The sequence below is a fragment of the Pyxicephalus adspersus genome, chromosome 2, assembly GCF_032062135.1.
Source record: "Pyxicephalus adspersus chromosome 2, UCB_Pads_2.0, whole genome shotgun sequence".
NCBI classification, from domain to species: domain Eukaryota; kingdom Metazoa; phylum Chordata; class Amphibia; order Anura; family Pyxicephalidae; genus Pyxicephalus; species Pyxicephalus adspersus.
The window spans coordinates 128,242,296-128,270,230 of NC_092859.1; the positions used below are offsets into that span (position 1 = coordinate 128,242,296).

Below are 27,935 nucleotides of genomic sequence, written 5' to 3' on the forward strand. Positions count from 1 at the left end.
TGATTGAAAAAAAAAAATTTTAAATAATGTATATTTTAGGACAATTGTCCAGCCCATTACAGGAGCACATTCACTCGGGATTTTTAAATACCAGCTGTCCTCGATTGCCAACATTTTAATAAACTTTTTAAAGCACCCTAACTTATGTGAAACATGAAACAGATTGTGTTCTGAATGCAAATTACCTCTACTCTTTACTATCAATGACACTCAACAAGTAGAAACTCTTTAAAATATCAAAATACTTGTTATTGTAACAGCCAGGTCTGCCAATATTCTATGGAACAGCTACTTCACAATTCAAGGAGTCAGTTATTGACTTGCAGCAATCTATATCTGCATTAAAATGGTGAGTTTTGGATTAATGTGGAGCTGAAAGCCCAATTGAAGCTCTTTTCCTACCAGCCCGTCTCTGTAATTGCAGCATGGATTTCACCATCCACAAAGGGCAAAATGATTGTGATCATCCGCAGTAGTCAATAATACATCGATTTTGCTTTAACAGGCTACAATTCACACAAAATATGGAAACCCACATTGTAAATCTAAAATAAAAGGAGGGACTTGTCTATGTTCTCTAAATATGATTCCAGATTTAGGTCAATGCAAGGTAAGACAAAATAGCTGGATTTCAACTTCTACAGTATGTAAATAAAATTGCTTGTGTTTCTAAATGAATGACTCTACAAATTAGATTTGATTTTCGCCAAATGATATCAAATGAAAAAAACAGCACAGAAATGGTTTACATTGTCATATCTTTATTGAGAAAAGGTGTAAATAATCAAGATCCTTTGTGAACAAAGTATATGAACCTAACAAGGTGTTGAAAAGAGAGTATTTGGACTCAAGCTTTCCAATCAATGAGATGAGATTAAAAGTGCAGGCAGAAAGTACTCTGCTCTATAAAAAGCACACAAAGTCTATATATTTACAGAGCCTGCTCTCTTCTTAAGAAATCTCAGCTCATGTGAACCATGTCCCATTCAAAATGTCATGGGACAGAAGGGCAGGATAACCGCTTTCATTTTCTTGTATGATGCAATTTGTGCTTTCAGCTAACTCACTTATCCATGTTGCAGATCTGGGCACTACCATCTTGCTTCTTTTTTTCCTGTTCCAAAGGATCTTCGGTCATCTCGATTGCCGGAATTACGTAAAAGAAACCGAAGCGATGACAGGTAAAACGCATTATTGCAAAAAGGATATCACCTGTCCCTTTCTCCAATATTGGCCTGTCTGATCATACAAACCTAAAAGTTCTACTTAAGACACTACAATACCTTTTCACACCCAGGTCTCTGCACGTAGCTTCACTATGCTCTAGTTTCACTCTTGCTTGGACCCTTGCATTGTATGCTGTTTTACTTGTGTCTTTTTGTCTTGCTCCTTTGCTCCTCTTTTGTCAACTATATTGGATAACTTCAATGAAAGCTTGTTTTCAAAATTGTAGTAGGACCTTAGAAGAAGACCTAGATGTTCATCAAACCACAAGAACAGCATTACATTTAGTTGCACAACCTGGAAAAATTATAGCAAGAGTACATATTGATGTGCCGAGGCAGGTGAAAAAAAATCCTGGGGTAACATAAAAGGACGGATGTTCTACTCTGCAGCCTACCAAAGTCTTTGTTGTGTATAGAAAAATACATTGAACAATAATTAGGTACATGAAAAGCTACCAGGAAGGTAACATTGCCCTCTTTCAAATAAAAAAACACCATTGCAATAAATCTCAAGCTTTTTGAATGACCGCCTTGATTTTCCTAGTTTATGCATTTTTGTTGCAGCTAAGTTTTTGAAAACATCCAGATTAGAGTTGTCTAACAGATGAAATTCCCCACTGGAGAGATTTTCTTGTTTTCGTTTGTGTCTACAGGTAAAAAAACAAAGGGAATCAATTGAGACAGAAAGCCAAAACTATTCTCTGCTCAATCCAAAACTAATCAAAAACAGTTTGGCTTTGGCTATACTTGATAAAACTCAAAACAGATGTATGGATATAACATATTGTAATTGTTCCTGTGCCTTAAGTGAAAGAATATAGAGTACACAGATGCTTGTGTAATGGGTGTCCAGATAAAATTTGCCTACTTGTATGCCATGATAGGAGAAAGTGAGAACTAGCTGTGCTAAGGGAACTGACTCTTCCTGAAGCAGTCAAATTTTCTAGTAGACTTTTTTATTTTTATTTAAAAAATATTTATTGTAAATAACACGTGTAACACTTGCATGTTTGTAGATTGTGGTTTTACAACTGGCATGTTAGAACAATTTTGGTATTATTTGGACAAAAAATTGGAAAGAACAGGTTAAAAAAGTGGAAGAAGGTAAAACAAAATTACCAGGTAGTAAAGGGGGGAGAATTCTTAAATCCCATGGGCCTTGCAATCCGGAAAGGTAAATTTTTTTTTAATTAATCAAGCTTAAATATTTCATTGATGATATCTACTGATTTTCATATTGACTAGAAATCACCGGTTGTGATAGTTCTTAAGTCTGCTATGGGGGAGGTCTACCATATGTGCGTATGGTAAAAGCACAGAGTGTGACATGTAGTGCAGTAACGTATATCTGATTTTTACATGAAAATTAAAGTCACCTCTAAGGTTAGGATTAAGTACAATACTTGCACCCAAACTGAGTGTCCTTGGATAAGCTGGGTTCACAGAACTGAAATTACCACTGCCAATCTGTTTCCAATTGAAATCTTACATTGTATTCATTGATTATTTCTGCAGAAACACCCTGTCTATGTGCACACGGGGCATTTTTCCAAATTGCTAACCAGGGAGGGCTTTACATAAAAGTAGTTCTGCATTGAGAGCCATGTTTAAATATTTTGATACCAATATTACCCATTCACTATGATCAACTAATATCACTGTATTGTTTTTTTAACTCTGCAAACAGTTTTTTTTTACTTAAAACTAAAATCTAAACAAACAGCTAAACACATAGATGTAATTTATATAATGGAGCTGTTTCATTTAATAAACGATTTGTATTTGTTTCTAAATGTACCAAATCATGGCACACAGCATAGTTAGAGATCAGCAATACGTTAAAATTCCCTCGCCTCCAACCTGCTAACTGGAAAGCGAAGAGCAGCAGAAATATGATGAGGTCATCCTTGTGCTAACTTTGCTCTTTCCGCCTACAAGTTGTCATCTTGTCTCTCCATAAGTGTTGCCCTTCCCTCTCTCAGCTAAAGTACAAAGAATTGTATAAGCCCTATAGCAAATCAAATTAATGTACTTACAACATTTGCATTTAAAAAAATGTGCAGAGTGTAAACATCTGCACATGAAACTGGGTTTGATGAAGCAGTTTGTTAAAACTTTGCCAACTGAAGTAGACTTTTTCAAGTACCTAATTTTGGCATTTCCTAGCCTGACATTTGAAAAAATAAAGGCCGGTGTGTTTGATGGTCCACAGATTCGGCAGCTCATCAGCGTTGAACATTTCATCAGAACAATGTCAGAAGATGAAAAGAATGCTTGGTTATCATTCAAAGCCATTGTCAAGGACTTACTTGGAAACACATGAGCAAATAATTACACAGAAATTGTCCAGAAACTCTTGGAGAGCTACAAAATGCTTGGTTGCAATATGAGCATCAAGGTGCATTTTCTGCATAGCCATCTTTCTACCTTCCTGGAAAACCTTGGTGCAGTCAGTGATGAGCAAGGTGAAGACTTCCACCAAGATTTGGAGGTCATACAAGGACGGTATCAGGGTAGATGGGATGTACATATGATGGCTGACTATTGTTGGAGCATCCAGCGGGATTGTCCTAATACTGAACACTCCAGGAAAAGCTATAGGCATAAATTTTTACCTTAACTGCTTACCTGAAAATTTTTAAAATGTTTTACTGTAAAAAAAAAGGTCATGGAGTAACAATAAATCCTTTGTATGAACAAAAGAAATTTCAATGAACAGTACATTCAAGTTATTTCATTATTTTTTCATTTTATGAAAAATTTGTATGTTTTTTTACAAAAATGGAGGGTACCCTGTATCGTAAAAACTGGATGTGATAGCAAAAAACTGGGGTTATTTCTGGACTCACCACCCAAAAATTAGTAAAAAAAAAAAAGTGTAAGATCTAACTCTTTATGGCCACTAGGCCAGTGTAATTATTAAATAATAAATATATAGCTCTGTGCATTTGTGTGTGTTTATATCTGAATTTAGGGCAGCTTCAGACCTTTGCTAAATAGTAAATTACAGTGACACATCCACGTTCATTAATTAATGCATGTTGTCACTGTATGTAGTAGATATTATGGGTAGGACAAAACTATTCTATAATGACCCACAAATCAAAAAATGTATAGCTAAATTTTGCAATTTTTTTAGGGTTCTAAAATTCAGATATTTTTTAAATCCTTTTTTTTTTAAAACTAAATCTAAAAACTAGAACAGATTCACTAGAAATACAAAACTAGTCCCTGCAAAAATAGCGCACAACTCGCAAAATATTTTACCCTCCTCAGCTCTTCTGAATTAGATTTGCAGACTGATGAGTCCCTAATTTATGCAAGATCAGGGATAAAGAGTGTTGAAGAGAAGAGTGCTTCTGTAATTTGAAAGCTCTGCAGGAATATAATTTAGATGACATGGTTCACTTAGTGTAGATATTTTCTCCCCCATGCTTACGTTGGAGACTGGAAATGTATGCAGTCCTCGGACAAACATTGAGGAAATTGAGACAACACACCAATCTGGATGTTGTCAACAAGAACCATGATTGGAATTAACTTGTACATAGCCTGCAGAGGCTGCACAGAGCAGGGTTGCTCTTGACTGGGATGGTAAATCAAATCTTCTGCCAATACATTCTGTGGCTGTCCAGATAAAACGTTGGACTAAGCTGGCGAACTTTCACCTTTCACCCAAACTCTCTAAGCCAAAGTACAGATTAAAAAAAATCAATAACTTCAATCGATAGAAAAATATTTTTAGTCTCTAACTAAACGATATGTTTTGACAAGGCCAAAGAGGTGTACGAAAGAAGGGTAAAAAGATAAAAGACAGAAAATTAGGATTTTGCTTTATTAGATCGCAAATCATGTTTCCGTAGCATCACGGAGGAGATTCTTTAACTGTAGGAAATAAAATGTGGGTAAGTGAGTTTATAGTATTACATGATATATGTTATTCTTTTAATTCTCAATCAAAGCTTCTTAATTATTTTATTCATCTGCTGCTCTCTGAACCAGCTAGATATATGTACAGCAGCTTTTTACTGCTCTGTGCAAGTGGAATCTAGGAAAATCACACAAGTGTGGCAAGACTGAGAATATTATCATCATAAATATTTTTGCTGAACTTTATAAAGAAAAAGATCCATTTCATGTATCATTTTATCTCATGACTAATGTTTTGAAACATGTAAAAACACTAAATGTGCATCATGAAGTCATCTTGCGTAATGCATTTTCTTCAAAATGGAAATATTTAGCTTTATGGCCTCATGAAATGTAATTTTCTTAAGTGGTAAATTTACAGCATGTTTACAAGGTTTGCCTGTCTTTTTTAATGTGACTTGGTAAACAATGCGTATAGATTATGTATATGGATATTACATTGCATCGTGTCTTATAAAGGATCATAATAATAAGAATACATTATTTTGTGTATATTACTTTTCTTGTGAAACTAGAAAGTTAAAAGTATTATAAAAGGAAACACTGTGTTGTTTAGGCTTGTACATGGTGCATATGGCAGAACCACTGTCACGTTTATATTGAAAATAGATGCATACTATAAACTTTGGATTCAACCTATTTCAGATTCCTTCATTATGAAACAGTCCAGAAAGTCATCTTTGGTAATTCTGCGGGGGCCAGTCCCTATAAAGAAAAGCAAAAGCCTTTATTCAGACGACCCTTAAAAAGAAATTCACAGAAAAAGTCTCCAAGAGAACGCCACACCAGATTTCAGATTATAATTTGTCTTGGGTATACAATAAATTTATATATATTTAAATATTTATATATATAAAATACCTATAAAATAATTGAGTGATATTTATGTATTTATTTTGTGTACCAAAAACAATTATTAGGTGGTCCCTATATATTAAAAAGAAAATATATATGCCAAAGCCCTGTATAATGTTCCCAAGACAATTAGCTGGTTTTATAGATTGTAATTGATTTGCATAATCTTACATAAAGGCACTATGTTCAGTAATATTTGAATTAATTTAATTTAAGTTTTTTTTAACTAATTTAAGATTTTTTGTTTAAATTCAAATTTGAATTTATTCTCATTGTAACACTAATGAACAGGTGTTCCTCAAAACGCATTGTCCTACATTGATTTGAGCTACTGAAACTAATAAAACACTTTTTGAAGTATAGTGTAGTAGTATAGTATTTCTTTGAGACTTTTGTGGATAAGCTTTTATTGCTGTCTGTACATGTAAATGTACTGATTACCAGTGTCATTGGGAATAAAAGAGTAAATCCAAATTTTCAAGTTAAGACCAGAACAGGAACTTCTACTTTTTTTCATCTATATACAACATCTAGGAATTTGTTTTGCTGTTCCTTGAAAATAAACCTTTTGCTATACACCAATGGCCAACTTGATTTAGAGTTTCTTTTTTATTCTAGGTCAGGGATCAGCAAACTATGGCCTTTAGGACAGATACGGCCTAGCCGGTAGTTCGTTCTGGCCGATCCGGCCTATTGCTGGCCCGCAACCTGCGACTGCCGGCGGATCGGCCAGGGGGCGTTAGGAACTACCGAAGCTGGAGATCCGAAGCCGCCGGAGCTCCGGTGCCACCCCCTTGCTGTTGCTCCCCTATTTACCGCGACCGGCATTGATACTTCCGCCGGCGCGATAAATAGGGAAAGCTCCCTGAAGGTAAATCCCTCTCCTGATTTCACTTCAGGGGGCGTATCCTGGTGGTGGGCAGAGCCATTAGGACGGGTCCAGCCTACTGTGCTCCGGCCCACCCTATAAATGGCCTGGGGGCCAAAAAACTTTGCCGACCCTTGTTCTAGGTGGACACCTGATTTTTAGCTTTAGACACATCCATGTACATTTTTTATTCCCCAGCATCATAGTATTCTTAAAATGTTTCCTGTCTGTTTTGTCTTTTTTGGAATCAGAGCTTTCTTTTTCTATTTTAAAATTGCTATAGCAATAAAAGCCATCACATGGCTGAATGTGTGTAATGTATTTTACTGAGCTAAAGGAGCACTAAAACTATTGTAAATTGCTTGGGTAACGTTAGAAGTTTTAAATCCTGTCCTAAGTTGGAAGATTTGGTGAAATTTGCTCTGTCTACCTCGTCTGACATTTATCACTTTCATGACATCAAGGGAATTTCTCAAGAAAATATGCAAACTGCAGATAAAAAGAAAAACAATTTCTTAGTTTTAGCCTTCACCACTCCTCTAAAACATTCTATGTGTTATTGTTTTTTTCTCTTTTAGGGAAATTCACTTCCTTTTCTTCTTCTTCTCTCTGTACACAATTTACACAGTGTCTGCAGTATAACTGAAAAATACAATGCAACAACCATGTTGTTACATCGTATTTACACTTAGGGAGGGTTCTTCACATTACATCAGTTAAAGCAGCCTTACCAGTCATATTTTTTTCAAATCAAATTTATTCCAACTTTCCTTTTTTAACCGTAATCAGCCAAATAACCCATTCTTCCCTAGCTATTAAGATTTTTGTTCATTTTTTTGTTTGTTTCTATTTTTTACCACTATTGTTTAAATGTATCACTTTTAATTTGTTTAGTTTGTTCATATTTGAATGATTGCATTAAATATTACAATTAAAGTATACTGTATGTGCTGCATTGCAAATTCTGCCATCACATACATCATATGTGCACAAGGGTAGGTGTACTAAGTAACGGCTCTGCAACAAGGCAGCAATGGGAACATGCACAACATCTTCCCCATCCTCTTATGCTGGAATGTCTGTACATAACTCAATATAGTTTACAAAAGCTGTATGTATTCCAGGCTGCACAAAGCAATGCTTTTGGAAGTGCAAAAGTTTTGTGTTCTTAACCACTGCTGTTGTTGCATTATGATAAAATGTGTCTGACCCTTGCTCTGCATAGTCTCATGACTCTAAGTTAAAGTTAAACTATCATGGAAAAAAATCTAATTCAACCTTCACAAACCTGTAACACCGGGCACTTTAGATTGCCTGTATGTGTCTAAGGATTCTGTTTGAAATCTCTCACAATATTTACACAAATTTCACCCTGGATTCAGACCATTCCACTAAATATTTGAAAGTTCAAAAAAAAATAAAAGTTGAAAGATTAACTTTGTGTAAAAGCAAGTTGCACCTGGTGTGTGTCACCTACTTGTGTACCACTGTGAATTTTTATGCACATTTATTACCAATATTTCCTAGTTGTCTAAAAACTTTTGTACACCCAAATATTTTTTTTAAATAATTATAAATAATTGTATCCATACACAACATAATGCTGAATGTAATATAAGAAGAATTCATATATCCCTTTTAATATGTCCGTGGTGTATTAAAACCCTCTAACAGGTAAATTCATGCATGCAGATATTTTATTGTGGCTGCTGCTGTGGTCTACATAGACTACACAAACAGCATTATTTCTCAGCAAGGTGTTCACAGCATACATACAATGAACCATAACCAACATTCCATCAAAATGATACTGACACACAGCAGACAGAGCCATCTACTTGGCTTAAACACACTGTCAGTAAGATTATAAAAGAAAGCAAGCAGAGATGACTGACAAGTTGGTAAATTTATTGAACACATCTATGCGAAGCATTGCTATTGTTGCTGGAACTACAAACAGTGCAAAAAACCTTATTAAAAAGCTCACAAAATGTTCCCTGCTAACATGGGTGGCTTATTATAAGGGCAGCACGATGGCTCAGTGGTTATCACTTTGTCCTAGGCAGCGCTGGGTCCTGGGTTCAAATATCGGTCAGGACCCTATCGTTGTGGAGCTTGCAGGTTCTCTCTGTGTTTGTGTGGGTTTCCTCTAGATACTCCGGTTTCCTCCCACATTCCGTAAACATGCAGTTAGGTTAATTGGCTTCCCCAAAAATTGACTTAGAGGGACAGCCAGTGACATGACTATGGACTTTGTACAGTGCAGAGTAATATGATGGTTCTATAAAATGACTGTATGATAATAAAGAGGAATAAACAAGGGCCTTCTGTGCTGCCAGAGTTGGCAGGTTAGCTTTCTTATTGGGTATTCTATTCAGCCACCAGTAATATAATACATATAACTAATAATATGTTTTATTATTGCAATCAATGCCGTAAAAGGATAATTTTTATCCTAAGTAATCACTTTATAATTTTTTTTTACTATGTTTATGTAAATGTGTTTACAAGCAAGTAAAATCATTATTCCAGGATAGAGGTGCTGGATATTCAGGGTTGAGTTTGATTCTTGAAATTGTATGAATTCTAATAAATTGTACAAGTAGTCTAAAGGCTTCAAGCTTATAATGACTGCAAGAGACATATTGAAAAAAAATATTCCCACTTATTGGGTATCATTTTGGAAGAATGATTACAGGAGTTAAACAACTTTACTCTCCTCGTTCAGCAAAAACACATTCCATTCCTGGAGGCCAGGTCACAGGTAGAAAATAGGATAACAATTGCAGTCTATTTCACATTGCGCTATTCTACTTCCTCTGAATGCTCAAAAGGATTACCTAAATCACTACAATCATGCTTACAGAGATCATCATTGACTAGTAAACTAATAAAGCATGTGCTGAAGCAAGGCAAAAGAGAAAGGTTTTAAAGGAAACCTGTATTGGAAATATTTGTATGTAGACTGCCAGAGCTAAACTAACATTTTAAATTACAAACCTTTTGCCTGCAATTCAAATCCAATTGTTTCAATAATTTTTGAGGTTCTGATCCACAGCAAGCATTTAGGTCAGATATCATAACCCGAAGGCAGCTGGTATTTCCTGATGGAGGCCAGCAATATCAGCTTCCTTATTTTACCCAGTACGAAGTGTTTACACACGTGTTTTATAGATTTAATTTCAGCTTTATTACTTTTTGGAACATTTATTTTTTATAAGTACCAAAAAAGGACCAAACAAATTTCTTTCTTTTCATGGACCAAGAGCAAGCAGGTAGTGCCTCACACTTGATAAGGCGAACGTTTCTTTGACTTACAAAAAAGTGTAGACAGCAGTAAAATCGTATCAGTGGTTCTATCCTCAACAATCTATTCAAATCCATAAAAACAACAAAAAATGTTTTGCAGGTGGTTAAGGTTTTAAGGCACTGCTATCTACTACTGTGTGTTTTTTTTTTCAATCATGTCTTTTTTGTTATAATTATTTTTTGACTATTTGCAAACCAGTATACTTATTTTGACAAATCTAAAGTCAAGATAAAGCCGTTTGCAAGTTTGAAAAATGAATCACAGCATCCCAGCAATAGTTCCTAATGTGTAGTTGGTATTTACTAAAGACAAATACAAACTCCATACATGTATGTGCATTGCTTCTCTACAGAAAAAGAATAAGAGGAATAGAGCAATACAACCAGACACCTTGTACCCATAGATTGCATACATTATTGTAAAACATAAACACATGGTCACGGATACATTTTTACTTCATTAATCCCCGCTTATTGAAAAGTAGTGACAGATCAGGTGTGGATAGTCCAAGAGACTACCGTTTAAAGAAAGCATAAGAAGGTTTATTTGTTAATGATGGTAGCACAATACAACCAATGTAGCCATGGCCTACTGTCAATCATATAAACCAGTGTTGTACAGTTCCCAACTTCACCTACTTGAAATCAATTTATTTGTTACACCAGTAACTGATTTGTATATATGTATGATGACATATGACAACATATATGCCACTTATTTGCAAATGTAATTAAGTATAAAGTATCTTCTAAAGATAGTAGACAATAGGCATTATTTGCATAATTTGTCTTCACTGTCTCATTTTTATAAATCCGGGGATTGCTGCATTCAAGGGGTTCAATGGCCAGCATAATAAGAAGTAGTGACAGCTCTTTCACCTGCTTCTACCTAACTTAAAATGTAATGTAATTTTTTATTTTATTTTTTATATAAAGGTCGGACAGGTTAGATATTCTGTCATTTTGTTTTGCTCCCTGTCCACCCTACTAGCAATATTCCCTTCTGTTTGGCCTGGTGATCAATGGTGATCAGTTCCAAAAAAAAAACATTTATCAGATGTGGAGTTTCCTTGGTAGTAAACAGACTCCATGGTTCATTAGACTTGTCAGTTACTATAAATTAGTTTACAAGTTACCTTTCAGCACAGCTCACAGAATAAGTAAAACTAGGACGCTCTACCAACACATATCCAAAGCAGGAGACGGTAAAAAGGGAATGAAAGAGATGGTTCTGTCCTCGAAAATCTCCCTGGCACAACCAAATCTCAGACTTTTCTGACAAGCACATAAAATGACTGCCTATCGCCTCCTTAACAATCTCCCATTGGGCTATCACTGGCCTCACTGGCCAATATGAGTATGTAGCATGTGGGAAAGAGCAGGCAAGCGTTGACTCTATGAGAAGCTTTATCTGGGCTGGAGATTTTGCTATGAGAGAAAGGTTATTTCCCTTGAAGAAATTGCTTTAAGGACTACCGAAATTTCATAGAAACATTTACACATTCAGTTTAGCTTTTTATCTAACTTTTGAGCTGGAAGCCAAAGAAAAGAGTTTCCTTCATTGGGCCATATTTATTAAAACGCTACAAGGCTGGAGAGGATACACTTTCATCAGAGAAGCTGGGTGGTCCAGAAAACCTAGAATAGATCTGGTCCAGGATTAAAAACATTTGCGAGTAAATAGCAAATTACTTTAAAAAAATTAATTGCAGATTTACTGGATCACCCAGTTTTACTGATGAAAGTGTATACTTTCCAGCCTTGGAGAGCTTTAATAAATCAGGCACATTCTCTGAAACATCTACTAGCCATAACCAAAAATGCTGTAACTTAGCTAAAGGTAAAGGAGCAATTCTGTAATCAAGAAATATCTACATTTACAATTTGGTTTTCATGTATTTATTTTTAATGTGCAAGTAGAGGTCAGTATAGGGCCCCTTTCATACCTGAAGTAAAATACATAATATTTGGCTGCTCTTTGGAGCATAGCAAACTTCTGCTGTGTGCCCAGGAGCAGCAAAGAGGTGAACACTTTTGCATGAAGCTGCGGTTGCCATGTTGTTCTTCCACCAAAGGCAAAGCAACCAAAGGAACTGCATGGCCAAAAGTGACTTGTGGCTTTCTAGCACTGTGCCTGGTCCTCCACAACATGCATGATTTAGTTCCTAAAAGTTTTCATTCTCTTGAATGGGAGCAGTTAGGACTGCAGTTGTGCCTTTGGCAGAATTCTGCAGTCCACTGCAGATCTGAAATGGTCCTAAATATCAGAATTTGAAGATGCTTACACAGATAAAAAAGGGAGAGTTGTTATATTAGCCTATTGTAGTTTCTGTAAAGTGGATTTAGAGAAAGAGAAGAAAGGAAAGGGGAGTCTGGAGCCCAAAAGAAAATGCATGGGCCAAAAGGGGAACATGACTGGGGGTCAGGGGACCAGAGAGGTGTGAGGATTGGTTGTTTCAAATTGTTTTCAGGAAAGTGAGGCGGAGGAGTTTAAAAAGGGGTGGATGGAAAGAGCAGGGAGTGTTGGTGGTACAACAGTTAAAAAAACCCAGCTCACCCACCTTGTTAAGGGAATTTTGGGGATTTGTTGGGTTGTAGGGGCTGGCAGTTGGGAAGTCCTTGAGGGCATCTACGAGTGATGAAGTTGGTATGGGGCTGCTGGTGTTCCTGAAGAGGTGGAGTGCAGCTGGGAACAAGGAGGTTTAATGGTGGCAGACCCCAAGAGGTTGAAATGTGGTGACGAGGAATGCCTTTAAGAACCTGCAATCAAGGGTGATATTATTATTCATGTTCTATGAATGTCTACAGTTATTTGTATATTGTTAAATAAAAAAGGCTGCTACAGCCACTTAAACTGCAAATGGTGGTATGTGTTTAATTTCGGGGGTACAAAGTGAGTGTGGGGGGGACATAGCAGCTGTTTTTGGAGGAAGGCACCTCTGAGATCCCCCAGGTCAAGCACAAGCAGCCAATAATCATGTGTGTTTTTGTGTGGGGCACATGCTGATAGGACAGAGAAGAAGAAAATCTATTTATCAATTTTTTTCTTTTCCATTTACTATTCACACACATGAATATATAATACAAAACCTGGCAGTACAGCCCTCATATATTTATTTCCTTCTAGTATTTAGCTGTTCAGTTTTGTTTTAATCATGTCACACTAATGCATCCATAACTCCGAGTTTCCTGCTACTGCTTTTACACATTTCCCTTCATAAGTTCTTTGTTTCAGGCAAGAGTGCTCCAAAAGCTGCTCTTAACCTATATCTCCCATAATTCTCAGTCAGTCAGCCTGAGTGCAGTCCATCATGGTAACTGAACCAATAAATCAAAGCAGTGTTTCCATGAGCTGCATCACTCCTGCAAGTGGCAGTGTCATTTTTCTGACTGTGGTATAGGTTACAGAGCAACAGTAAATCAAAAACCTTGCTCATAGCAGCTAATTACAAATGGCTATATAATGTAATGCAATCCCATAAAATTACACAGAAATCATTAGTTTATCTTTCTTTCTTTGTATTAAAGACTTTCATGTGTTGGTTTTATACATTGTTAATGAAATATAATTAGCAACATACAAATGATGATAATGAAATTGCGTGCTAAATTAGCAATATATTGCTAACCTAAATGCAACTAAAGTCATGCATAACTCATAAGACATAAAATTCTATTGATTGCAAGGGTTGGAATCAATACTGATGTATTTTTTGATATACGACCTGTGTATCCACATTCTATTTCATACTGACTTTTAGATGACATGAAAATGGTCACTACAGGTACAGTTTTTCATTTTACAATGTAATTATGTAAAAAAAAAGAAAAATAAATGAACATGTAAAACACGATTGCAAACATATTCCTTGCATATTTTTTGTGGACTGTTTTAACAGGATTGCCATACAAATGGCCATTGTAAAGTCAAATAATGTCAAACTCTCTTATGAATTTTCCTTGTTTAAAGCTGAAGTTTAGTTTATCATATTCCTTCTCCAGTTCTTTCCTTTACCTCCTCATCAACATGCTTATGAAATTTTGAAATAAAACCTTTTAGTTTTTTTTTTATCAAATAACTTATTTTAGATGTCATTATTAGGTCTCCAAACTTCCCTATACACACAGATTATAGATGGGGATGCAAAAAGTTGTGTGTCAACAGGCTGCTGTGTTAAAAGCTCTGATCTCAAATTGTAGTGTTCAACAGCCTTTGGTTGTTTTTCCTCTGTTGGGTAGCCTTTGTGTTTTTGGAATTCAAAAGGAAAGACTTTTTTCTCTTATCATGCAAACCATAAATTCTAGATTCTCCATTGGCTATATATATCCACGTGATTGGATATATATATATACATATTGTGGCCCCAGGTCTTCATTTATGGCATGCTAAAATATTTCAGGCCTCCAGGGCAGAGAAAGAGTAAATGAATATATCTTGTCATCAGAATTTTTAGGAAATGGCTTATTCAATGTACAAGTATGGCCACAGCTAACACATACGGCTGTATTTATTAAACAGGAAATCTGACATTCAATCAAGCAGTAACTAGGTGGAATCAATTACTGCATTTGAAATACATGGACCTGGAAGATTCCCACTAGGGAAGAATGTTCTTCTTATATTTTCAGGTAGGTGTATAAGACTAGTATATGATATACAGTTAAGTCATTGGGCCTGATTTAATAAAGCTCTCCAAGGCTGGAGAGAATACACTTTCACCAGTGAAGCTAAGTGATCAAGCAAACCTGGAATGGATTTCCTCAATGTCATTTGCTATTTGCTAGCAAATGTTTTGAATCCTGGACCAGATCCATCCCAGGTTTGCTCGATCACCCAGCTTCACTGGTGAAAGTGTATTCTCTCCAACCTTGGAGAGCTTTAATAAATCAGGACCATTGTATTATTTAATTGCTGGAGTGACTATCATTTTGGAAAGAGAATATGTTAACAGTCATCTGCATTTAGAAAGATGGTTAGTAGATTTATGCTTTTATTTCTATTTGCAAGGTAAAATGACCTGACAACACCTTTCATGTGTTTCAAGTATTGATTACAGCAATCCCTAATAAAAAGGAATTAACCATTTCAGAATATTTCTTTCTACCTGCAATACCTTTTTTCCTATTTTTAAAGCCCCTCTCGAGGTACTTTTTCTAAATCATACAGGGTTGCCTTGGGTGGTGGAAATCTAGCGTTAGTACAGCCGACCCCTGTTATCACATATAAAATCATACAAAAATATATATATATATTAGCAATGATGTATATCCCTCAAACATATATTGACATATTCCTCCAAGGTGATACTCATTCCTTTTGAAAAAAATCTAAAAAAAATAGCCAATGTGTTATACAGAAAAAGCTTCAGTTTCCATAGGGGATATCAAATACAATGCTTGAGGGAAATATATTTCATATATCATATAGTAATGACAATTATTTTTTTAAGGTGGACACTCAAGATTAATGTTCCCCCCTCCATAAAACAGACAATCTGGTTCTTTTAAGGTGTGTTTGCTTGGATTAGAAAAGTGCTTCTCAACCAACATTCCTCCAGAGGTTGCAAGAGGTTCCTTGAGAAATGAGCACTTTGTACCTGTCAGGTCAGTATTTTTCGTTATCTGTATGGTAACATTCTTCCCAATGTAAAAGGAGCAATGTAAGAGGCTTTCTTCCTTGTGACAACCATGATAATGTACTGTGATCTGTGGATATAGTAATTATATTAGGGGTTCCCTGAGGACCTGAAAGTTAATATAAGGGCTCCCCCATCTAAAAAAAAGTTGAGAAAGGTTGGATTAGAATAAGGCGGTGATTCCTTCAATCATCCAGTTAAACTCTTGTTTAATATTATTTAAAACAATAGTGAATTACATAATTTCATAGCATACACTGCTCATAACCATAACCAATATATATATATATATATATATTTATATATATATATATATATTATTTTGATCAATTCTCTACATTCAGAAAAGTAACTGAGAAATCTTTCATAAACACATATATAAACAGTAATCTATACAAAGAGTAAGGGAGGTAACATAGGTGTAAGAAACCAATAACTGGAACTCAGTTTTTGCTGTTTGTTTTACTGTGGAAAATCCATTTCACAATAAAATCTTAAAATGCCAAGTCTCCCTGTTGTTTGGACACTGTTGGCTTAAGGCACAGTTCCTATTGTTTTTATTATCCCTTCACTCTTTTATATATCTTATATACCTGGAACCTGACTACTCACCCTGGACCAACAGAACATTATATAAAATATTGCTGAACATCTTTATTTGCGATAGCTCTATCTGCCACTGAAAGCTCTATTTATTGTGAGTACCGTGTGCAGTAGAAACAATTCTTCATATGTGGTATATGTTATTTTTGTTGCATATTTCACCGCAATAAATATGTATTATAAAATTTAGAGGAGAGAAAGGCTAACAACATTTTCTTTTTATGGTGTCATAAATATTTTAAGTGTATCACAATCTATCTAGTAAATTCCGAGCCAAGAAAAGTTTTTCTATCACCCAAGGTGACTATACCTATTTGTGTCCCCCTTCTCTTGAGATGGGCAGAAAATACTTGTACATCCCCATTAGAGAAGCCTTAAATGTTGGTGGGGAAATTAAAGCTGCTAGTGCCTTGAAAACGAATGACTGAATGGGGTGCAGGTATGACATGATTAAACCAATATAGTCATAGTGATCATGGTAAAACAGAGCAAGACCATCATTAGGCCTATGATAACCGCAATGTTTTATTCTATATTACATTTTCTTACACATTTTTACACATTTTTTTTTCCAAATGAAATAGAACCTTTTCTTTTTTGTGTTTTTTTTTAAAAAAAAAAAAAACAAAATGGATGAAAACTATGTTACATAGTTTACATGTGCTTTTACAGAGAGCAAATAACAGCAGAATGCTGCAAAAATGTCATAAAAGTAAAGAGAGTAAGAATGAGTTAAAAAGAACCAAGCAATGTTGACTAACAGGTAACTAAGGGTAAACAGGGACAGTTTCTAATATTTTTTAATACTTCTTTATTTGAATTGACATTATGTACAGATCAAATAATATGTTGTGTTTCTTATACAATGGCTCTGCAAGGCTGAAGAAGATACACTTTTATCAGTGAACCTGGAAGATTCAGCAAACCTGGAATAGATTTCATAATAGTCATTTAGTATTTGTTAGAAAATGTTTTTAATCCTGGAACAGATCTATTCCAGGATAGCTCGATGACCCAGGTTCACTGATGAAAGTGTGACTTCTCCACTCTTGGAGAGCTTTAATAAGGAATGACTGTCAGAGTGGCAGCCAAGCTGAAGGGTAGAGCCATCAGAAAACCTGGCTATCTATTTATACTGCTGTTTACTATTGAAAATAAACCTCACCAAAGTATATTTTGGTCACTTTTTGATTGTTGCAGTAATGCCTACCATATTGTCATTTGTCCTCTACATTCCTTTTTAACGGTGCCCACCACCAAGGAAAACTCACACTGCCGAATGTCTGCTGACAAATTCTTTACTTCTTTTAGCTCCAAAAGGTTCACCACCCCTTGTTGCCTCCATTTTGAGTAGTTTTGGTACATCGAAAAAAGGCATGTGCAGAGATTATACATTGTGAATGTATTGTGCATAACCAGTTTAATACATTAGTTTTAAAATATTGTTCTAGAAGAGTGCATTCTCCAGTCAACAAACCCAATAATTCCTCTATATCCACCACTTGGTTTTTTAGCTGCCTTCAGTTCACAAACAGATGAAGGAAAATAAGATATTTCACCAGAGAGTAAAACCTCTTTGACGTATTTGTGGTTGAAAAAGTCCTATTAAATGGGGGTTTTGTCGCTTCTCACTTAGCTTTTATCTAAGTGTTTTTCCAGGAATCTTCAAATGCAGGGAAACACTTTTTACTATGACAAATGGAGTATAGGGATATATTAACTAATTCATGCTGTTCACTTAGCAAACTGACTAATTATTCGGTAAGGGATGATTCACTTAGCTAAGTAAATGAAGTAAAGTTCTTCTGACTTCCGCCATCTAATGGTGCACAAGCACAAATCATGCTTTTTTTGTGTTCTTTGGAATTTGAATTTTCTTATTTTATAAGCTAAATAAGCTATCCATTGCAGAGTAATTCTTACTTTGCTAAGTTAACATTCCAAACTTTTTCAGTGAATCAATCACTAATACATCTTATGCATAACAGCCATCAAACTTTCTGACTAGATAAGCTTCTTGAGCCTCCTTCCCTGTGTTTAAAAGTCCAAGATTTAGTTGCAAATATTAGGCTTATTTTCAGGGCAGAAGTACCCCTTGTTCCTCCTAATAACAGCCCTGATCTCTGGTGTTAAGATAATAACAGAATTCTAAATTGATGACTGAATTTTAATCTCTAAAGTCTATTCCATCCATGTGTTCCCTCCAATACCTGCAGGCCAATCAGATCATAAATGTTAACATAATAAGGGTATGAATAAATACAAAAAGTATTCATTGAGCCTATGCAAAAGCCAGTGCAAAATATTCTGCAATCCTCTGGCCTGCCATTGCCATAGAATGTGCAATTTTAGCTTCCTTTTCTCTGGCACTGCTTACAAAGCTTTGTGTCTCTGCACTCAGTGCTGGTGTGAAGTCTGAGATTTCAGAAGCTGTGACAAAAAGGATGACTCCAGGGAGTAATTTTTCCAAACAATATTAGAGTGCCCAAATTTGTCAGCTTCAGAAAAAAAAACTGTGCGAAGTAGACTATGGCATTGGCATTTTTAGGAAAGTGATATTAAAAGAAAATATTTATGTCACACGTTTTTAAAAACATAATGAAATTATAAATTTCATAGTCTAAAAGCAACATAAAAACAGCATGGACTTCCAATGGCAGTGCATGTTTCCCTTATGAGCTTTTTGACAATAGTTTTCCTTTTAGCCTTAAAAATGGACAGAAAATGTTTGCAAGATCTTGCCCCTATATAGTTTAAAGAGATTTAAACTTAGGTTCTCTGAATTGGGACAAACTCAGATCGAACCTGGTAGGGTTTGATCCTCCCTACTGCCTATCTGATGGGCAGCTCAACAGCCAACTAAAGGTGCATACCCTGCAGGGTGAAAATTCTGCTGCTAATTGTGAGACAGCAGGCAGCCTTTAGAGGTGTCATCATGTAATAGGAATTGCTTAAATCGAAGGATCCCCAGGTAAGAAACTTTGCAACACAATAATAAAAAACTGTATACAGTGAAACATGATGCCAAACATATCTATGGCTTTATATACACTTTTACTACAGTAGAAAAATGTAAGGAAACTGATGTTGCTGTGTTGTCTGGGTAGGATCACAAGACTAGCAAAATAAAATTACTAATACTTTGGCAGGGAAAACAGATTTCATAAATGGAATATATCAAAATGTGTATTTTGTCCGACATCGAGCATTCAAGCTACTGCTCGTACCAAACAGTCAGACTTTATTGTCCAATTTTAGCTGAGGGGTAACATTAAAATGCTCTTTATTTCAGTGTATGGAACTTTATGTTTTTTAATCTCCATTACAGTTGGTATGTTAGTTTAGAATGTGATTCATGAGTTCAATACAAATTGCCACAACTTCCTAAAACCGGGTCAAGAAATGATTCCTTTATGAATGATGATTTGGCGTTGAGCAATACATCTCTCATGATTGAAATACTGTTGCTTCTATCAGTTTTAAAAGCTTTTAAGGGGAATGAACTATCCTTTTCTGTAAAAATTAATTAGCAAAAATGGATGTCATGTCTGTCCATGGCAATATCGAAAACGTATGTGTGTTTAGACCCATAGTATATAGACAATTACGCTGATTATTGTATTTTTTACAGCGCATTAAAGGATATATTGAATCATACTCCACTACAAGTGTATTGTTTCAGAAGAATATTTCTTCTCATCTGGAAAAGTGCTGTGGGGGCTTCAGTGGAGGACATCAGTTGCATGTAAATGTTCAGTGACTTTAGAGTAAAGAATAAAATGTGTTTGCTATTGCTGAGGCAGAACTTTGTCATGAGCAATGGGAAACAGCCACAGGGAAGCATACAGATATCTGTGCTTGTCTGTTGACTGCTGGGTTTACACTACACAGAAGATCATTAGGAAGAAGAGTGATTGAACCGGGGAAGCTAAACAAAGGACAGATACATAGAGATGCACTGGATTACTGCGTCTTCAAGAGAATATTTTTATTTATACTAAACATATGATGTGCCCACTTCCTCCCCTTTTCTCTAAAGGAAAAAGGGTAAAAATGTGATAAATGAAAATGTTAAGTGTATTATGTTAAAGCCTTTTGTATTAACGAAAAACTCCAACTGTCTGGCAGAAACTCCCCACTCCTTTCAATCGATGCTTGCTGCCACAAGGCATCTAGTCATTTTTGATTCGATCTCCTGTAGCCTTCCCTTCAATGAAGTAGCTCAGCAGGCAAAGGAAGGACAGCTGCCTAGCCCTGGCGTCCAAACTACCAGTAAAACAGAACAAGCAGGGAAGGAACTGTATTACTGATATATATATATATATATATATATATACTGTCTTTTAACTCGGCCCTACTGCCTAATGATAAACTCAGGGTTCAAAAGATTGTTAGGCTGTTGGTCGCCAATCTCATCTCAAGGTGATAGTCACCTCTGGCCTTACTGCAGACTGCAAGCCTACTGTCCATCCATCTTAAAGCAGCTTGACATTGGCTTCTCTACCCATTTTACAGCCAACGAACATTTTCTATTGATTTATTGATTTCTGTCTGCCTGTGGAAGGAGCTCAGAACAGACTCTATGTGCTCTTGCAGCCTCCTGCATAGATTTTTTTTCTTCTTTTTATCCCAGCCGTGCTTGCAGTCTGTGGTGAAACAGAAATTAGACCATGCGGGAGCCCAATTTGCTGGCAGTGAATGTGCCAGGCTCCAGATGGAAGAGAGGCTTCTCTCTCCTTACTCCCACCTCTTTTTATTGAAGCACACTGTTCACTCCTACTACCATCTCCTCCATCACTTTACTGACCCATCTGTGCAGCACCCATTTGGCTTTACAGAGGACATATAAATAAGTTATTTTGTACCTGCTTTAAGTGTCTACAGGATCTCAATGCACTCTGTTCCACAGAGAATTATGCTGGTCAAACCTTGAATTAGAAATCATAAATGCTTTAATGAATGGAGTATAAACCCTTGTAGGGTCCATTGTGAAGGCTTGAGTTTGTATTTTAAGTCACTTGGTACATTACAGGATATGATTTTAAATATAATAAACCAAGTAGCTATAATTAATATTTTCATGTTATCAATCTATAAATATAAGAAAGACACCAAATCAGTTTTGTATGGATGCGGAAAATCAGAAGCTTATATTGCAATTATTTAAGCAAAATCATTCTACAGATTCACCTTTTTTTCATTTGTTTTTTTACAAATACCTATGCTTCTCTACTCCGATTTTGTTTATTGCGTCACATATACTGCTTTTAAAGGAAATTTTTGATACATCCTCTGCACAAGAAAAGATACAAGAAATTAACTTGGTGACTTTTGAGAATACAGCTCAAGCGGTTCGGTTTGCAGGACTAAAAGCCATAATTACCAACTGCCAAAAGCTTCATTCGCAGAAGTTCCTTACTTTAAAGAACATTTATTTTACTTTAACATTTACTAAAGGACAAAAAGTAATTTACTGTAGACAATGATCTTATTGATTGTTACGAATTTTAGAAACAATTATGTAAGTATTTTCCTTCCACACCAAATGTGCTCACTGACTTTGGAGCTGCCTGAAAAAAATATAACAATATATCTTGAAATGCAATCTCCACAGGAGTACTCCGGATCAACGCGATTTTGAATATGGAGCATAAATGCAACAATGGATTATCGCCTGATCTTTCGTGCATAGAGGCTGTTTTTACGGACTGGGACTACATTTAACCAATTGATTTGATGTCCTGGATGCTTTTTTTATATAGGGCACCGATGTTCCTACAATTTGTCACCAAGTTCGGGTCATTTTGGAATATATATGATTCTATAATATGCAAACATGGTGTTTCTCCTGAGCAAGTCATGCAAAACACTTAGAGGAACACGTTATATATTTTTTGCAATGAATGAGATATTGCTCACATATGTAATTATATATTTTGTTCTTTTATCATTTTAGGATTGGCATAAGTAAAAAAGTAATTTTAAGTTTTATACCTAAAAAGTCCCATAATGTCCTCTTAAAGTATAGGCTTGAGAGCTTTTTTTCAGGAGCTATAACATGCTTGGACAAACATGCACTACTTGTTTCAAACATGAATTTACAAATGATGCAACTTTCATCATTGTCATTAAAGGTGTTGAAACAGTAAAACTTTGGAAGATAGAATCAGGTTGGCACAGTGGAGGAAGCTAACCTCTAATAAGATATGCCAAGCAGGAATTGGTATTTAATGACAGTTGTAGTAAGGTTTGCCAATCCAGCTGCCACACAATGACAGTTGTCATCATCTGATAGCCAGCCAATCCAGCCACTTGACGATGACAGCTGCAATCATTCAGTGACCTACTATATTTGTCAATGACAGGTAAAGTAATCTGGGATCAGAACTTAAATCCAACCAAAAAGTACACTATAATATAATGAAACACTATGACAAAAATACCACAAAATAAGAAAAAATTAAAAATATTAATTAAAAACAGCACACTCAGGAAGGTACCATGCTTCTCACCAAAGCAACAGTCCAATATGTGTCCAATCCTCAAGTAATCCCTTTTTATAAAAAAGGATCCAGGAAGGAGCAGAGCCAACCATGTATGATGACACCACTGTAGTAATAGGATGGGCCCTCAACAGAGGGTTTGCCCCTAGTATGAACTCAAACACATATGTGATCTATAATTCACCAGTTCCAGGTGTTGGCAGTATCCTCCAGTCTCGTATTGATGTCATCAACTCTTAAAAAAAACCTCACTCATAGGATGTGAAAGAACAAATCAGATAATAGTGCAGGTTGCTTTATTACGATTTTTTAGTATAAATGCTTACACAGCACAAAAGTTAAATGTCTCAATCTCAACAGGTAAGTGTCCAGCATTGCACTCCATTCAACAGGTTTCTGGGTGTAATGATCATTTTGAGACCGAAGGACACCGAGCCATGCCTAGAATTACAGATCACCCGTGCTGACCACTAGATTATACTAGGGTCCAATGTATTTGTGAGTGCATGCCCTATAACTACCATGGTGGTGGTATTTCCATATTCTCTTTAGTGTCCTTCTCCATCATTTGATGTTGTCCTTCCTGGTACTTCATCTGTGTAGAGAGATATTTGTGAACAGATTGGGTCATTGCTTTATATCCATAGCTTTTCCTATCCACATTATCAAACAAGAAAACGGAAATATGGTTTAATGTTTCCTAAACTATGCTAAGTATTTTAACTCTTCCCCAAGTGGACCTATAATGAGATGTGGTTGATACTTGTTATGTGCATGTATTCTAGTTTATTTGTAGGTGTAAAACTTTCTATTATTTCTTAGTTCTGGCTTAGATCCCTGACCATGCCTCCATTTGTTTTTCTTTTTAGAAGAAAAGAAGCATCTTACTGACTCAGAGTTGACATGTCCTCAAAGACCCTATTTAATATCCTCTGCGCCCTCTTCTTCCCAAAGTTTATTGGGTAAATAATGAAGATCTCAACCAGAAGGAAAATAATTCTCTTTTAATTCTGGATTTGTTAACGGTTTACATTAACTCTGCAAAATATTAGAATTGTCATTTGAAATGCCTTTGTACAAGTAGAAAAAATAAATAAAGATGAAATTTAAATAAGTAAATCATTTTCTGCTCTAATATATATCACCAATAAACAGATAAAAATGTTTGGCTTGCAAAAGAACCCGAAAATCGAGAAATCTTTGACACGCCAATGCACCTGTCATCTTTGACATCCAATCAATTTCAACATTTCATTTGGATGGCATCAAGCACTGAAATCTTTGAAACTTGTCAGAATGTTAAAAAACGAGAGGCTGAAAAATATACAATCTTTAGGATAAATAAAAAAAAATATTTTATCCCACATTATAGAATCTGAACAAACAAACAAGAGCTGATTACATTATTTGAATCAAGTTATTTTTAAACAAGAAACAGAGTCAATTCAGTGCCAATGTTTTATTAGTACATGGACATATTTGTGCTACTATTGGGTGCATGCATTAAAGCAGTGGTAAGTGTAAATTGCTGCACCCATAGCAACCTATTAGATTGTACTGGTCTGTGTTTGGTAAAGTGAATTTTGATTGATTGTTGTGAGTAATGTACTTTGCTTGTTTCACAATTTTAGGTAATAGGCTCTTAGCTTTTTGGAATACAAAAAATTTATATTTGGAGACGTTTTCACTTTAAAATCCATGCATCTTGATAATCAGCCAACCTTTCATGTCCTACAGCAGGGCTTTACTATATTATTCATGAATATTATTACAATTTGATAATTTGCTGATGCTTATGATGAGAGTGCAACGAATGATCTCTTTTTTGGTAACCAAGTGTTACTGATTTAGGGCAATTTAGCTCATAAACACCATATATTTTCAGAATACCATGAGCAACCTACCAGTACTAATATTAAGGTAGGTTCACACCTGCCTCGGAATCAAGCAATCTCATGCAGCTCCCGATGGCTGACACCTTGCCAGCTGCTCAGTCAGTAGTACAGACTTCATCTGCAAATATGACAACTGGAAGAAGTGAGCAGTACTGGACCACTTACTGCTGCCCCCATTCATTCTCTATGGAGCTGCTCCGAGGAGAAACTACTTTTAGCATCTCCCCCAAGGCAGTGGTTTGCTAGCATGAGGAAGTGGTAACCACACCACAACCTCTTGGACCCTGAACATAGCCTTACTTTATCTATAGAGGTAATAGGCATCCAGTTCGTGGATGTGCATGGTCCTATGATTGCATGCAAAATGTGCTAGTGTGTTCGTGCATCAGTCGGCATGCACTTGTGCACAGATGTGCAATTTAATAGACCTTCTTATGCTCACAACATCAAGGCGTGAATTATTTTTACAAGGTGAAACACATGTCTGGGCCAACATCCCATGGGGCAAAGGAGCAGTTCTGACTATTTTCTGTGTTGTTTCAACCAGTGTCTTCCTGACTCCTTTCATCAACACAATCACACTGAGACTGCTTGTTCTTACCCCATTTTGTCTGCCAATTGCCCCATATCTACCAAAACTCTCTACTACCACTTCCCTCTTGCCTGTCTATCAACCATAGCCTTTCCAGCTGCCTGCCTAGTGCAAAGCTAACAATCTAAAGTTTCCATATTATGTTGCTGAACCAATATCATGATTTCACTGTAATTTAAAACCAACCACACATGCTTCTGTTTAAGGAAGGGTCCCAGTAACCAAAACCTCCCACATCCAGGCACAACAGATTTTGTTTACCAAGGAACATGATGCAACAATGTGAATTTGTCTTGTTACTAAAGGGTCCCAGTAACCAAAACCTCCCACATCCAGGCACAACAGATTTTGTTTACCAAGGAACATGATGCAACAATGTGAATTTGTCTTGTTACTACTCCTATACTACAACAGAAGAGTGAAAATGTTAATTCCATTATCTGCTATTGACAACAGAATTTCTTAAATACAGTTTTCACATTATTGGAAATGCAATGTTGTGTGTCTAGAACTTTGATTAACACATATTCTAAGGTGACACTCTTACATTAAGGTGAAGTAGCTTCCCTCTTAGGATCAACTGCACATCTTGCATTAGCAGTATTTTGCCTTATTCAAATATTTAAACACTGTTCAATACTTGATGTACAAAAAAGTTTTTTTTAATAATGGACCAGTAACAGCATTGATGTCAGTGTTACAAGGTTATAAGATGGCCTTGGTTGTGCTCAGATCACTGGTAGTCTGGTGTAAGATACACAGCTGCAAATCTTTACAGGACACAATAATAGCGCACAAATGATCTGACTATGATATGGAAGATGTTTGAAATACAACACTATGTTTCTAGTAACATTTTACCCTTTCATCTCTTATGTCAGTGATGCTATGTCAGAAGACACTCCAGGGACCAGACAGGCTGACAGCTTTTATGTGAAGTTACAACACTTTTCTTTCTTGAAAAAGATGCCCATTGTCTTTATTCTAGCCGGCTGTACAATGAGCACGTTACTTCAGGGATTTCCTCATAGCCAAGGCTCAAAGTGATTTTACCGCAGGTGAAGTGCCATGGAAAGCATCATTTGAGCAAATCCCAAGATAGACAATGAACTGATAGCGTGTCCAATGACAGTAATAATTAACAGCTGTGATATCATGACTATCTTACCCTGCCATCTGTCTGAGAGGTACTTTTAAAAAATGATAATTTTTATGTGCAATAATCTGTTACAGAAAATGATATTATACATAAGGAACAAAACTTTCTATAACAGAGGGGGCTTGTTTATCAGAAACTGTCATTTGCATAAAAACACTTTTTCCTTGCATTTTTTCTGATCAACACTTTCATATTGCATTTATAAAGAGCCATCAGACTTTTTAGGGCGATTGATGGCCATAATATGTAAAAAGTGAATCAAAAAGGGTGTTCACTGATTTGGAAATGAGCCTGGCTAAATATTTATATATAGGCTCATAGCTTAAAATTTATCATTACCAATTCCCTCTGTTACTATTAGTTGTTTTGTTAATTCATTGTGACTAACGCACTGGACAGTAGTACAGGCAGATGCTATGGAGAGACTTTAGGATGGCCAGACGGGTGTAAAAAGAGCTGGCTGCCAAAACAACACATGAAAAGTTAGGTAGATGAGTGTTTACGTATGTTTGTGTTAGCACTTGTGTGTAAATATATGTATGTATATGTTTGCTAGTCTGTCTGGAGGCATAAATATCACCCTACAACCTTCACATTCGTGGGCAAGCATATGAGGCCACAACTCGAAGCTCCAGCATCAGTGCATCTCTACAAAGCCGCAAGCTCCTCGTGAAAGTAAAACCCTCCATGTGTTGCCGTTGTCTACACTATGGACATATGGGATCTAAAGAAGGCTTCTGTCTGTAGGAGAAAATGCCAGGTCCAAGAAAATCATCCCACAACTAACTGCATATTATACATTTCATCAAAATGGATACTGTCACTCTGTTGCTCTGAAAGGTGGCTGCAGTGCACAGAGACAGATAAAGACAAATATCTACAACCTAACAAATAAGTTAATATTTTGTCATTATGACAAAATGTGGTCATGAACCCACAACCTTTAGACATCTTCAATGTGCATTCCAAATTCAAGCTCATGTGCTTTGCCTTCAGATCCCTTCACAACTCTTGTCCCACTTACCTTTCTGACCTGGTAGAAAAATACTCCCCTAGTCAGTCTCCTCCAATGACCTAATAATGACTTCCTCACTTATAAAGCACGGCTCCAATACTTTTCTAGAGCTGCCCCAAGTCTCTGGAATGGTCTTCCTCGTCCTATCAAGCTTGCTCCTACCTTATGCTCATTTAAAGGAGCATTCAAAACCCATCTTTTCAAACTTGGCTACCCTTTTTCTTCTGTCTCTTAAACCCTCACTACGTCCCACCATTCCATATCATCCTCCTAGTGTGTGATATTTCCCCCACCTCCTAGATTGTAAGCTCTCCTCGGCAAGGCTTTCTCCTCCTCATGTGTCA

At 36.1% G+C, this 27,935-nt stretch overlaps 1 long non-coding RNA gene across 1 annotated transcript; it reads left to right on the forward strand.

Annotated features, from left to right (window-relative positions):
* The first annotated feature begins 4,974 nt into the window (after positions 1–4,974).
* Positions 4,975–24,049, forward strand: LOC140324453 (uncharacterized). The gene is made up of 4 exons (XR_011919540.1): positions 4,975–5,131; positions 14,708–14,817; positions 15,639–15,792; positions 23,800–24,049. It is a non-coding gene; the product is annotated as an uncharacterized lncRNA (long non-coding RNA).
* The last annotated feature ends 3,886 nt before the right edge of the window (positions 24,050–27,935 follow it).